Genomic DNA, 13,166 nt, shown 5'->3' with positions numbered 1-13,166 from the left:
TAAGCGGGCCGGGCCAGCCGACATAGTTTGACCGGTCAACTATATAGCTGGGCTGGTCCATTAGTTATGTGGGCCGGGCCTAACCTCTAAGGTTGATCGGTCAAAACTTAAATGGGCCGGCCCATTTAACATGTGGGGTCCACCTTACAGCCTATCGGGCCGGCCCAAGAAGCAAGTGGGCCGGGCCGAAACACGGTGGGTCCCACTTTCCCGTTAAAGGGCCGGCCCATTTAGTGTGTGGGGTCCACCGTGTAGCAACCGGGCCGGCCAAAAACACAGGTGGGTACCACTTTCCAGTTAAAGGGTCGGCCCATTTAGTATGTGGGGTCCACCATATAGCAAGTGGGCCGGCCCAACAAGATAGTGGGCCGGCCAAAACACAGGTGGGTCCCACTTTCCCGTTAAAGGGCCGGCCCATTTGGTGTGTGGGGTCCACCATATAGCAAGTGGGCCGGCCCAACAAGATAGTGGGCGGGCCAAAAGCACGAGTGGGTCCCACCTTCCGTTAAAAGGCCGGCCCATTTAGTATGTGGGGTCCACCATATAGCAAGTGGGCCGGCCCAACAAGATAGTGGGCCGGGCCAAAAACACATGTGGGTCCCACCTTCCTGTTAAAGGGCCGGCCCATTTAGTATGTGGGGTCCACCATATAGCAAGTGGGCCGGCCCAACAAGATAGTGGGCCGGGCCAAAAACACATGTGGGTCCCACCTTCCTGTTAAAGGGCCGGCCCATTTACCATGTGGGACCACCATATAGCAAATGGGTTGGCCCAACAAGATAGTGGGCCGGCCCAATAAGCATGTGGATCCCACTATCGTGTAACCGGGCCGGCCTACTAAAGAAGTGGGCCGGCCCAAAATGAAAGTGGGTCCCACAAGATCGTAAGTGGGCCGGCCCAATCTGTTGTAGTGCCCTACTTGTTTGACTAGTCAACATGCATTAAATTTCATGAGCCTAAAATCGGATATCAATGATACACACAATTACATACACAAATAAAACAAGTAGGAAAATTACAAGGCAATTCATGTGCCCAAATAAAAAAATTACATAGAATCATTGAGGACTTCTATTAGCATCATCAATAACACGTTGACATTTGGCAATCGCCTTGATTGAATCTTGTGTACTCTTTGTCAACATATCGGCTAAAGATCTTAAAGCAGCAATACCATGTCTTTTATAAAGTACAGACCTTGAGATATTTACTCGTTTGATGAAAGCAATGGTCTAGGTTGATCGGCTATGAGAAGATGCATCGGAAGAAATATCGAAGTTTTTGTGGGCCTCACTTCTAATGAAGATTGCTTCATCACAATCGCATTCGATAATAATGCAAAAAGAGTTAAACGATGAACTATGCAAACATTTATTATGCAATGTAGATATAAGATAATAACAAGTTGCATAAATAAGACAATGTATGGAACTTGTACTAAGCACAAACTTACATCATATTGTTGCACGGGGTCGCTACGGATCCTTTTTTGGCGACTATCTTCTAATGATGATCGCTTCATTAAAACTGCATTCCGGTAACATTGCAAACATAGTTACAACAATTAACTATTCAAACATGTATTACGCAATGTAGAGATCGGATAACAAGCATGTAGCAGAAATAAGCACAAGATAAGATAAGATGCATGTACTAAGCACATACCGGCTCGCTTGCAGTCCTTCTCTTGCGTGCACTAGTCGTGGTCAACATGCCTGTCATTTTAGGTTCAGCCATCAAGTGAAATGCTAATCCTCCTCGCTCCATTGTCCTTAATCCGTGTTTAGATATCACATTTAAGACCAAGTCAGCTGGTTTCAAATAACAAAAAACTTGAGCCGCCAAATGAATAAGCCAATATTTACCGGATATCGATTAAAACCAACTAGATGTTGCTTTGCATGAGATACGAATTTCAGACTTTCAGTATTTAGAGTAGGTTAATGCCAAGGTTTTCCACATAAAGTAAACCGGCATTAAGAATGACCAAATGTCGAGTTCAAATCACCTTCGCAGCTTCTCCAAGACAAGCATATCAAATAGGCGTAAACATAGTAAAGCATGAATGGCATTGCTATGGCAGGGTTCCAAGTGTTAATCTCTTGCATAAGGAACAATGCATATAGGTAATAGATAATAACGGAAGTAAACTCGCCAAAATTACCAACCAAGAACTCAGATTCCAACCTTCCCTAGCGTCCCCGCTGTTAATGTTGGATGTTCTAATAAGTGGTTCGCATGATCAATCCCTAGGAAAAATAACATTGACAAGTCAGCCTATGATAATACAAAGACCAGAACATGCACGCAAAGAATAACTATATAAGCTAAAGACGAGGTATAATAGAAAGCAGATTGGAAATGCACATAGCATGATTATAAAAGCAAGTAGTGAGAATAGCGGACACGAGAAAACAGACTAGCGGCTAGCGGTGAGCTAATGACGTGGTATAAGAACAAGAAGATTGGAAATGCCCATAGCATGACTATAAAAGCAGTGCGACAATAGCATGCAGTACAAAAACAGTTGGCAGCAAATGAATGGGTATAAGGCTATAAATATGTGGATGCACACAGGTGTCAGTAGAATGAACAGGATGGTAGCGACCGGATAATGCTTTTGTACTGTACAATATTTAAACAAACTTCATGCGAAGCAACACATCAAGAAAGTTAACGGCATATGAGATCTGCAAATAACTACACAAAACATGGCTAAAGAAACACCGCGATCTAACGGGCCAGCGTACTAACCAAGCTGCGGCGGGGTGGACGAGGGAGGCAACTTGCATTCCAGCGGCGGCGAACGCGGGAGACGATGAATCGACCCTGTTTCAGTAGAAGCGGGCGTTAGTGAAGCAGATCTGGTTGGCTGGCAAGGGATTCGGTGAAGTTGATACAGCCGCTACGCCGAGGTAGTCGGTGGCGAGGTCGGCGGTGAAGCAGATCCGTCGGTGGCGAGGTCGGCGGTGAAGCAGATCCGTCGGTGGCGAGGTCGGCGGTGAAGCAGCTCCGTCGGTGACGAGGGCGGCGGGGGCGCGGATCAGGTGGGTGGACAGCCAACACGATCAAGGCTACGCCGTGGAGGAGTATGCCGTCGGCGAGCGGCATCTAGTATCGTAGAGAGTCGAGCTTTGGCGTGTGAGAGTATTTTTGAGCTAATGGGGCGAATGGTTGGTGGGTGGGTGTGGGCCTGTGGGGAGGGTTCGGGATCTAGGCAAGATATTTCATTGTTACCGAATGAGCCCTCCATGGTCGGTGGGTTGTAGCTTCCGGACCGGGGTTAAAAGGGTAAAACTGGTCACGGGATTTTCGAATGGATGCGGCGGGATGATTTGGCGCGCGGCCGAAATTTTCAGTTTCAAGCTACGAGCAGAACGACAAAAATAATGTTCTTCCCCAGGGAGCTCTCATTTCTTCCTCTCTCTCTCGAGTCTTTCCCACTCCCCCGGCTCCTCTCCCCCTTCTCTCCGGCGGCCTCGCCGGCGGAGACGAGGCCGACTTCTCTCTGTATATTGTACACCCTCCGAACTAAATTAATTGATTCAACTTTCCTTAGACGTGTATGTATCTAGAGTAAAAACATGTGTGGATACATCCATATTTAGATAAGCAAAGTTGAGTCGGCTAATTTGGATCCGAGGGAGTTAGTTTTGTTGTAAGCTTAGATCCGAGTGTTTCCCATGAGCGGAATGGAGCAATGGAGTCGGGGATCTCGTCATCGGCTTCGGATCCGGCTCGTGGTGAACTCGGCGGATCTTGCCGGCCAAACCCCGATCCGGTGCCATCAATGTGATGGCGCTAATGGTGAGGCTTGCTTTGGTCGGTGCTTCGGATCCGGCCAATGGGGAAGTCAAGTCGCTAAAGTTCACAAGCTCGGGGCATACGACGGCGTCATCCGTCTTGCCCGTGCACATCTTGGCCTTTCAGCGGCCCTTCTCAGAGCCAATATGCCGTTGCTGAGGCCCTTCTTCTCCTTCGTCATGGCGACTACCGGCGACACTGTAATATCCCAGGTAATGGGGTTACAAAAATAGAGGAAACATATGTGTGCATTGCATTCATGCATAGAAAATCTGGGGAATTTTCGCGCTTTAAAGTAAAACAGTCACAAAGAATCGAAGTTTTACTTGACCTTGGTGGAATTGAAGTAGCTCATCAAGTCAAGCGCTATAAACCTCAATGTGACTTTGCTAAAACCTTGTTTTGGGAAAAGATGAATTGATCTAAGGGGTTAGATCAAATGGAACTAAAATTAACACAACAACACTTTACTCAATGATCAATTGCTTGATCTCATAAAAGATCATAATATGGTAATCCTGGTCCTAACATATGAACACCAATTCAATTGGAAATCAAGTAACAATAATGGAGAACCCATTCTTCACTTATCTTCTCCATGTCTTAAAACTAATCCTTAATCCTACCATGAAACCTCATGGTAATCATTCTACTTCAATCTTGGAAACATGACAAGGAGATCAACTCTAGAAATAAATATTCTTCTCTATTCCAAATAGTTAAGCACCAAACCTAGAGAGGTGAGAGTTCTATTATAATTATTAGAGAAGCATTAACAAACCTTGAGTTAAACCTTGGATATACATCCATGTAATCAAATCATCATCTTTCAGAGAAAACCTAGGATGTTAATCAAGACAATCCTTAGAGAGAGAACCCATTTCTGTTAACCATAAGTATTGGTGACCACATCATTATCTTTGGAGAATAAACTTAAGTTAGTATTAAAGTCCTTCCCAAATAAGAGAGAGACCAATCATACCAATCTTAGCTTTACCTATTTAAGAATAGAGGACAACCATTGAACTAAAATAGTAGGAGTACATCATAAACCCTAGAATAAACCATTCCCGTATGAGAGAACTCAAGCTATGGAGTTACACTCAAGTTAGTTGAGGCAACACTTGAGTTTGAGGGAGAGAGCTATCCATATACCCAGATGATAATATCATCATTGATTAAGTAGAACCCTAACATAATATCTCAGGCATTCTCCTGGGATATAAAATAAAGAGACAATCATAGTAGACCCATACAAGAAGGTAAATTAGAAGTGCTATACCTTGATTGATCTAGACAATGCTTGATCATGGAAGTGAGAACCCATTTAATGAGAGATCCCTAGGAAGCCAAACCTTGATCATTATAAATTGAGTGATGATCCTAAACCCTAAGAACTTGAGATAGAGATATTAAGAACAAGTTGATCATGCCTAATCCATGATCATGCTCTTGAGATATGTGAGGATAAGTTAAACCCTAACAGGATAACTAGATATCATTCACCATATGAAATTATTAGGGAGGTAACTAGTAAGAAAACCTAAGCTTATATTCCAACCTTAACTTGTGAATCACTTGGTGATCATAAGTAGAATCCTACCATATCTATATTCCATAGATTTAAGAACCTAAGAAAACCTTAGAGTTAAACTCTCTATTTTATATGGTGAGAAACCATACATCCATATGACCAAAGTTAACTATAAAAAGAACTATAACCAATCTAGTTACTTCAATGATGAATTAAGGATTCTAATAGAAGCCCAATGGAATAAGATAGAGCCCATTCTCAAATCCTTAGTAATTAGATAAGCACATAAGATATGTAGCAAGTAACTGGATTACCATGGTTAGGGAGATAAAAACTTAGCCAATGCACTATGGTGTTATCTCAATTCTACAACCCAGAATTATATCTCAAACCAAGTTATGAACCACTTGGGTGATCACAACTAAAACCTAAGTCACAAGTAAATTCCAAACCATATGCCATTAGGTGAATATCAGTAGAACCTTAGAATTGCTCACAAACTAAACCTTAGGCTTCAATTATTGAACCTAAGATTATCCTAGTGCTAAATACTATAATTAAAACCATATGGGTGATCAACCACTTATCCTTATAGTTAAACCAAACCATGAGGAGAGTAGTACTTCCTCTAAGTAAATTTAAAAGTGTTACTAAACCACAATTTAATACTAAACCTGGAAGGAGTTTAAGTAGAATTTCTAATTTATTAACACATAATTGTGCACATAAAATAACTTACAAGCAATCATTTCTCAAATGGAAACCAAGACCTAATTCAACACCTGAATTACTTTGAGTTGAAAATATCAACATTAATCATTCCAAACGGAATTGATTTATAGGAAAAAGAAAATTAAAATGTAAACTCATGTCCAATTGCTATTTTGAATGAGCACATATGTATAAACTCAATCTCATACCAGATAATTATGTCAAATAGAATAGTGGTGTAATAAGCATTACACCATATCTTAATAAAATTAACATAGTGTCAAATACCTGCAAAACAGAAAAGAGTTAAAATATGAATTCAAAATATGAATTCAAGATAGAAATATAAAACAGAAAATAAATAAAAGAGAAATAGAAGAAAGGGGCTTACCAGACCTTACCTGGTTGTGCAGCCGTGGCGCAGCCCAGCAGCAGCCCAGCTAGGAAGGCCCAGGAGCAGCCCAGGCCCAGTCCAGCAGCCGAAGCCAGCACAGCCCACGTACCCCTTCACCCGGATAAGAACGACGAGACGTCGTCGTCTTCGTCTTCTCCACGCGACGACGCACGCGGGGACGCCGGCCGCGATGAGGAGCGCCACGTCCCGGCCGCCGTGGCTGCCCACGCTCTCGACGACAACCGTCGAGCATCGTATATACGGGAGGGAAGCCAGAGCCTCGTTCTCTTCTTCTTTTCGTCGCCATGACCGAAACCCTAAACCGCCAGCAACCCTAGCAATCCGTCGATTCAGACCATCCCTGGAACCGCCGTTGAGCTCTGGAGGAGCGCCTCGACGTCCTCGTTCATCTGGAGAAGATACACGCCGAGGGGAGCTCGGAGGAGGGAGAATTGAGCCGATCCCTTTCGCAGTACTGCGAGGGAAATGGCGGCCACCTCTTCACTACCGTCCTCAATCGACTCCAACGATCAGCTATAGAGCATCAAGGTAAGATTTCCCGTTGATTGATGCTAATCTTGCGTCCCAATTTGCTCCGTAACGCCTTACCGCCGTGAAACCGTGACCGTCGCCGCTGTTCGTGCTCGCCGGAGTGATGCCGGTGACCCATAGGGGGCGGCGCCGCTAGCATTAGGTTTGTCTCGTCGCCCCGGTTCCAACGAGCCCACGCACCACGCCTCGGAGAACCTCAGTCGCCGGCGACGATCTCGTCTGGTCGTCGGCTAGCAACATCCTTGCCACGGTGGCAATTTGGACTTGGTCAAGCCCTCGTGGCAGCTGACCTGGCAGCAGCCCCACCGCATCATGGACTGTGGGTATATGCTGGCCGGGTACATTTAGCAATTCTTCTGTTTTAATTTCAATTCAATAAATTGCTGCAACTTTAAATAATTATAGGAAATTCATAAAAACTCAGAAAAATACAAGTGAGATATCAAAATTCCTATAAAAGAAAAATCTACCCAATAAAAATATAAAATGAAATTTTTATTTTTAATAAAAATTTAATTATTTAGTACTTATTAAATAAGCCTTTTCTTTTAATTCTAAATGCAATTAAAATTCAGAAATTAAGAAAAAGTTCTAAAATAAATATATAAAAAAACAGTAAATAAATAAAGAAAACTTAAATATGAATTTTCTTTATTTGTTATTTTGTTAAATCCTTATTAGAGGGATTTAAACCCTGATTAATAATTACCTTAATTATTAATTTATTAAAAATAATAAAATGTCAAATCCAAGATTAATTTTATTTTAAAGTTATTAATAACTTCAACTTTATAATGAAGTTATTAACCATGGAACTATATGGTAATTAGGAAACCCTACTTCCTTATTGAATTATATTACAACCTTATCATTTCATGTGAATTCTAAAACCCTAATTCATTAGGAACCTTAGTCTCACTAATCCATTTGAACCCTAATTTGCCACTAACCTAAACCCTAGGTTATACCATGTGTTCATCTTCATCAGACCTAGATGATCAAATAAGGTTAACCAAAGGTAAACCCTAGTTTCAATTCCCAGAAACATCAACCTTGCCTATCCAGGCTTAGCATCACACCGTTGCGATGAACCCTAATAGCAACCACACCTACTATTTTGTATTACATTCCCTACTCCACTAAACCCTACAAGTACTTCATAATTATGAACCATCCCATTTAGGAGTCAATTATTCCTTACTCAACAGAACCAACAGTAAAACCTAAACCACCTCAACCTTAATTGTTATACTTCTTATTATTTAAGAAGTATGTTCTTCAAAAGTTATTCTTTTGAAGTAAACAGAGAACCATCATCAACCCTGCTTATAAGAACCTATAAACCCTACCTAGCTATCACCAACAAGGTATACCACCTTGATATCAATTATTGGTAATTAAGATGTTTAGGCTTAATTCAACAATCCAATCCCGGTAGCTGATGAATCCAACTAGGTTGTGATCCATCTAATACTTACCCCAGCAACTACATGAAACCATAGTCAACCATAGAAACCCAACTTAATTACCATACTTGTTCTTTATTTAAGAACATGTTCTTCAAAAGTTATTCTTTTAAAGTATATGACAATTAATCATTAACCATGCCATATAGTACTAAAACTGACAACTGTTCTTTACTTGTTAACATTATGCCAATTATCATTCTTTGTGTGCTCAATCGATTATTATGCTTTATTATCTACCTGTTTATAATACTAAGTAATCACACCTGAATAAGGACCTTGTTTGTGAATCACTCTAAAAGTGCAACACACCCTGAACAAATCATTACCACTCACTAATCCTAAATCATCGGGGTTAGGTCACGCTTAGAGCGATTGCATCTCATACTTATGCATTATTGCATCCTTGCCAATCTTTAAACATCGTCCTTACCGGACGATGATGCTATTTCAGAATTTGGAGTTACTACGTATCGAAGACCTTGCCTGCATAATCTTGCAGTCAAGAAAGGCAAGTTCATCACTTGCTCATGTCATTTGAGTATTTCTATCAAATTACTTGCAAAGTATTATGGTTATCACTATTGCATAAAAACCAAAACCACTACTTTCATAACTATGAATATGACTATGTGGTGGGCAATGGAACCATGGATTGTGTTGATATGGTGGAGGTTCCATTGCAAGGGTTAATATCCATCTAGGATTAAACAACAAATGTCGCCAGTGATTCTTGTGCCGTAATACCCGTGTTAACCATAAGATCCGGAGTGGGACGGAGTAGTCAAAAGTGTTTCCACCTCTCGTACATCAACGGATGCGCTTACCGTAGACACTTGACCCAGGTTGGGCAAGCGGTGGGGTGGGGATCCCATTCTAATTCCCCACGTTAAGTGGTCTATGATGGGTTGCAGCTACCGGCGAAGGAGTTTGGTTAACGAGTCCCAAACTGTTGTCGTGGTCGGGGTCCATCCTTAATTGGTATAAGAGGACCGACGAGGACCCAGGGTCGGGGTATGCAACAAAGGGTGGGTGTGCGAGGTAGCGGAGGAACATGATTGGCTAGACCTTATACCGGGCCTCACACCAAAGGAAGTGTGGACGGGTAACGTGCTCGGTTGGCACCAAGGTTAAGATCTCTTATGGGTAAAGCAACACACCTCTGCAGAGTGTAATGAACCGTGACCTGTCACTCCATGTTCCGGGATATGGAACTGCGAACGCTGCCGGAAAGGAGCTCCATGAAGTTGTAGTAAACCGGTGAAGGCTGACGGACATAGTTCTTCTGAATAAAAGCAACCTTTTGAAGAAATGGTTATGAAAACCTGCATTGGTATTAGACTTTCTGGTCTAATGCCGTAGCTAGTGCATTAAACACCTCTTTCCTATAATGAACTTGTTGAGTACGCTCGTACTCATCCCACTCTTAAATCTCCTGCTTAGATATGGAGGCATCGAAGGAGGATCTATAGTGCAACTCGAAGACCGAGGAATCAACAATTACTTCACGGGGACAGGAACCTGACAGAAGAGTCAAACACCACATCCAACCAGGATAAAACCTAGCGTAGCAATAGAAAGGAACTAGTTTCCTAAACCTAGCTCCTATTTAGCTAGAATCTATTCATAGCCTCTATAGCTAGTTAAACACTCTACAAATAGAGTTCGTGATAAGACTAGACTACGAGTCGTTCTTCTGGAGTTTATTTGCAGCTTTACCTCATTGTAAAGTAGGAGGCTGTGATGATCTTATGTAACAGAGTCAATGTTGTAATTCTATAGACATGCCTTGGACCCGCATATGTTTCTGTTGTACCACTCTGAGCGATGTAATACTAGTGGAACGGTGTTTCATTGGTGTTATATCGGACTTGCATACTACACCATGCGGTGGTATGCCGGGTCACCACAGCTTGGTATCAGAGCAAATGCTTTGACCCTAGGATTTAAACCCTTTAAAGGAGACCTATAGGATTGGTAGTGTCTATAGGAAGTTGTCCTAGGTAAACCAAATACTTCTTATGACTTGAGATGGATATTCACTTGAGAATAATCCTGACACACTTGAGTCAACATTTCCTACCTATCCTTCCTAAGTGAAGTTAGTTATCTAATCCAAAACATGTAGCACATCAATAAGTCCTTAAAACAATAGGTGAGTAGATCACAGTTGGTATACAATACATGGTAGTCCAAAGAGAGGATACAACCATAAGGAAGCTATCCTATTGGAAGATGTGTACCAACATATGTTAAGATTAAGTAAGAGTTATCCAGACTGGTAATAGGAGTTATATCAATTGATGAAGATAATTAAGATATCCTAATAGAAGATGTAGACCAAGTTAAGTAATGAGTAAGAAAACTATCTAGACATGTGAAACAATTGATAGTAAGTGATAACTATAAGTTATTTAAGATAGTATAGACCTTGATGAGTCAATCATGAGAGGTAAGTAAGAGAGATAGAAATAAAACATGTCTACTTACAGAGTAGTGATAGTAATCATATATGATTCACCTGAGAATCATTATGTGATGGACGAGAACCTCATAATTAATTAAGAGGAGTACAATAAGAAGCCAAGTGCAAAACAATAGTGCAAGAATTGTGTTCCAAAATATGGGAAGTGTGCCAAGCACATCATGACCATATGCTTATGGTAGAAACACTTAGAAGTATAGGAACTATATCCTAATAAATATGTATTCAGAGTAACCATGTTAGAACTAGTGGTATCATACAAAATAGTCCTCAATAGCACTTATATATGGTATAATACTTTGTTAGTACTTCCAAAGAAAATTAGGTTAACCACAACTATCCTAGACCACTTTGTTTCAAGTTTATCTCATTGCAAATGTGCAATTAAGGTAAATGTTGAGACAAATAGTAGAATCCCATATACTCGTGCTAAGTATCACAATATAAACCTATCTTATGTGGTGTTATATACTACACATCGAGCCCGATGTTTAGAGATGTCTTACTCAACAATCATATTCAGTGCTTATGATGATGTGTATTATAAGCACAAAGCTGAATCTTCTTGGATTTTATTGGATTTTCATTGTTTGACTAGATCCATACATGAAGTTTGACTTTGGTATGCAAATGCATGTTGCTATATCAAGTTCTTACTTAATGATATAGATCTAGAGGGTAATAGTATTCGTGTGAGGAAGTGACGAATTCTGAAGATTCTGAAGACAAGATGAAGGTTCATCAGAAAAAAAAGGAAGTAAAGTTGTGGGATGTAACCACAATACTCTAAATGAAGTACAATCAGAAACTCATGCTTACCTCAACAGAGGAGTACTTTTGTACGAAAGAAGCATGAAGGTGAGAAATATAATGATTATGGTTAAGCTGAAGCAGATCCATAGTCAACATAGAAGAGGGAATGCATGGGAAATCACTTAGGATGCTATATTCATAGTGTCAGCTAGTGGTTTTCTTGCAAAATAAACCCTGAATGAAGGAAGATGATATATGAAACCATAGCAGATATAAGAAGACCATAGTGGATATCAAAAGACCACAATTGGTATAGGATAAATACTGCGAGATAAAGTAGAAGATGTCTCATCCAGTTGATCAGAACCTATAATAGAATCCAATTTTAGATATCAAATAGCTACAGTTGGTATAATAACCACAGCTGGTATCAGTTGGTATTACAAATAGTCCATGATTTAATTAGTTGTAACAAAAGTTTGTGAACAAATAAAAATCTTGTCAGCCAAATAGCTAGATCTATAAACATTTAGTCAAAGGATTCACATTGGATGTCCACAATTAAGTGGATACACCACAAGGATTCTTCACAAGGCCTTAGAAGAATATAAACCACAAGCTACACCTAGACTAATATTCTAACCATCAATCCAATGGTTGGAATAAAAGGAGTTGAAGATCATAAGAAAACTCTAAGGGGTAGAGTAAAGATTGAGTTGGATGTACGATAACTCCATGTTTTAAGCAAGAAGGATGATGAGGGTCTGAACTGAGAGGAAGTCTATCTTATTTTTATAAGATTTTTTGGACATTACTTTCAGAAGGATGTCAGACCAGAAGCCGAGGTTCATACCTCGAAGAAGTAAGAAGTGGACTATAACTTGAGAAAGTGAGTAATATTTACTCAGAAGTACGAAAGCTCAAGTAAGCTAAGGATAATGAAGTTGAATGAAGGAAATAACATAGACCAAATATAGTTTAAAAAAAAAGGCCAAAGATAGAAGAAGATTGAACATACCAATACCAAAGACTAATAGAATGATTCCTTTCATGGAACCTAAATAACCAAAATAGTTTTAGGTATCACCTATAAACTATGATTGGATTGACTAAATTAGTCTAATACATTCTTAGGAAAATAAACCATCACGACCATTCCATGTTTAGTACCTTACCAAGTACCATTATTGCAGTTTTGGTAGTAAGGGAAAACAAAGACCTATTTTATCAAATAGGAGAATGTTATCCAATTAGTCCTCAATTAAGACTGTCAGGACAAGAAGAAGTCTTAATCATTGAATCTTCAATGAGAAACCACTAGCTGAGTAAAAACCATGGTTCAGAGACAAACCCGAATGGATTCCAGGAAGAATCTGGACAAGGGATGTATTCAATTATATCCAGTAAGATCACCATGGAGTTCAAGAAAAGATTTAGTCTGCACAAGTCAGATCCACACTCCGAAAC

Source organism: Lolium rigidum, chromosome 1 (assembly GCF_022539505.1).
Source record: "Lolium rigidum isolate FL_2022 chromosome 1, APGP_CSIRO_Lrig_0.1, whole genome shotgun sequence".
Lineage (NCBI taxonomy): Eukaryota > Viridiplantae > Streptophyta > Magnoliopsida > Poales > Poaceae > Lolium > Lolium rigidum.
The sequence above is the reverse complement of the archived record's forward strand: the minus strand, read 5'-3'. Positions refer to the sequence as shown.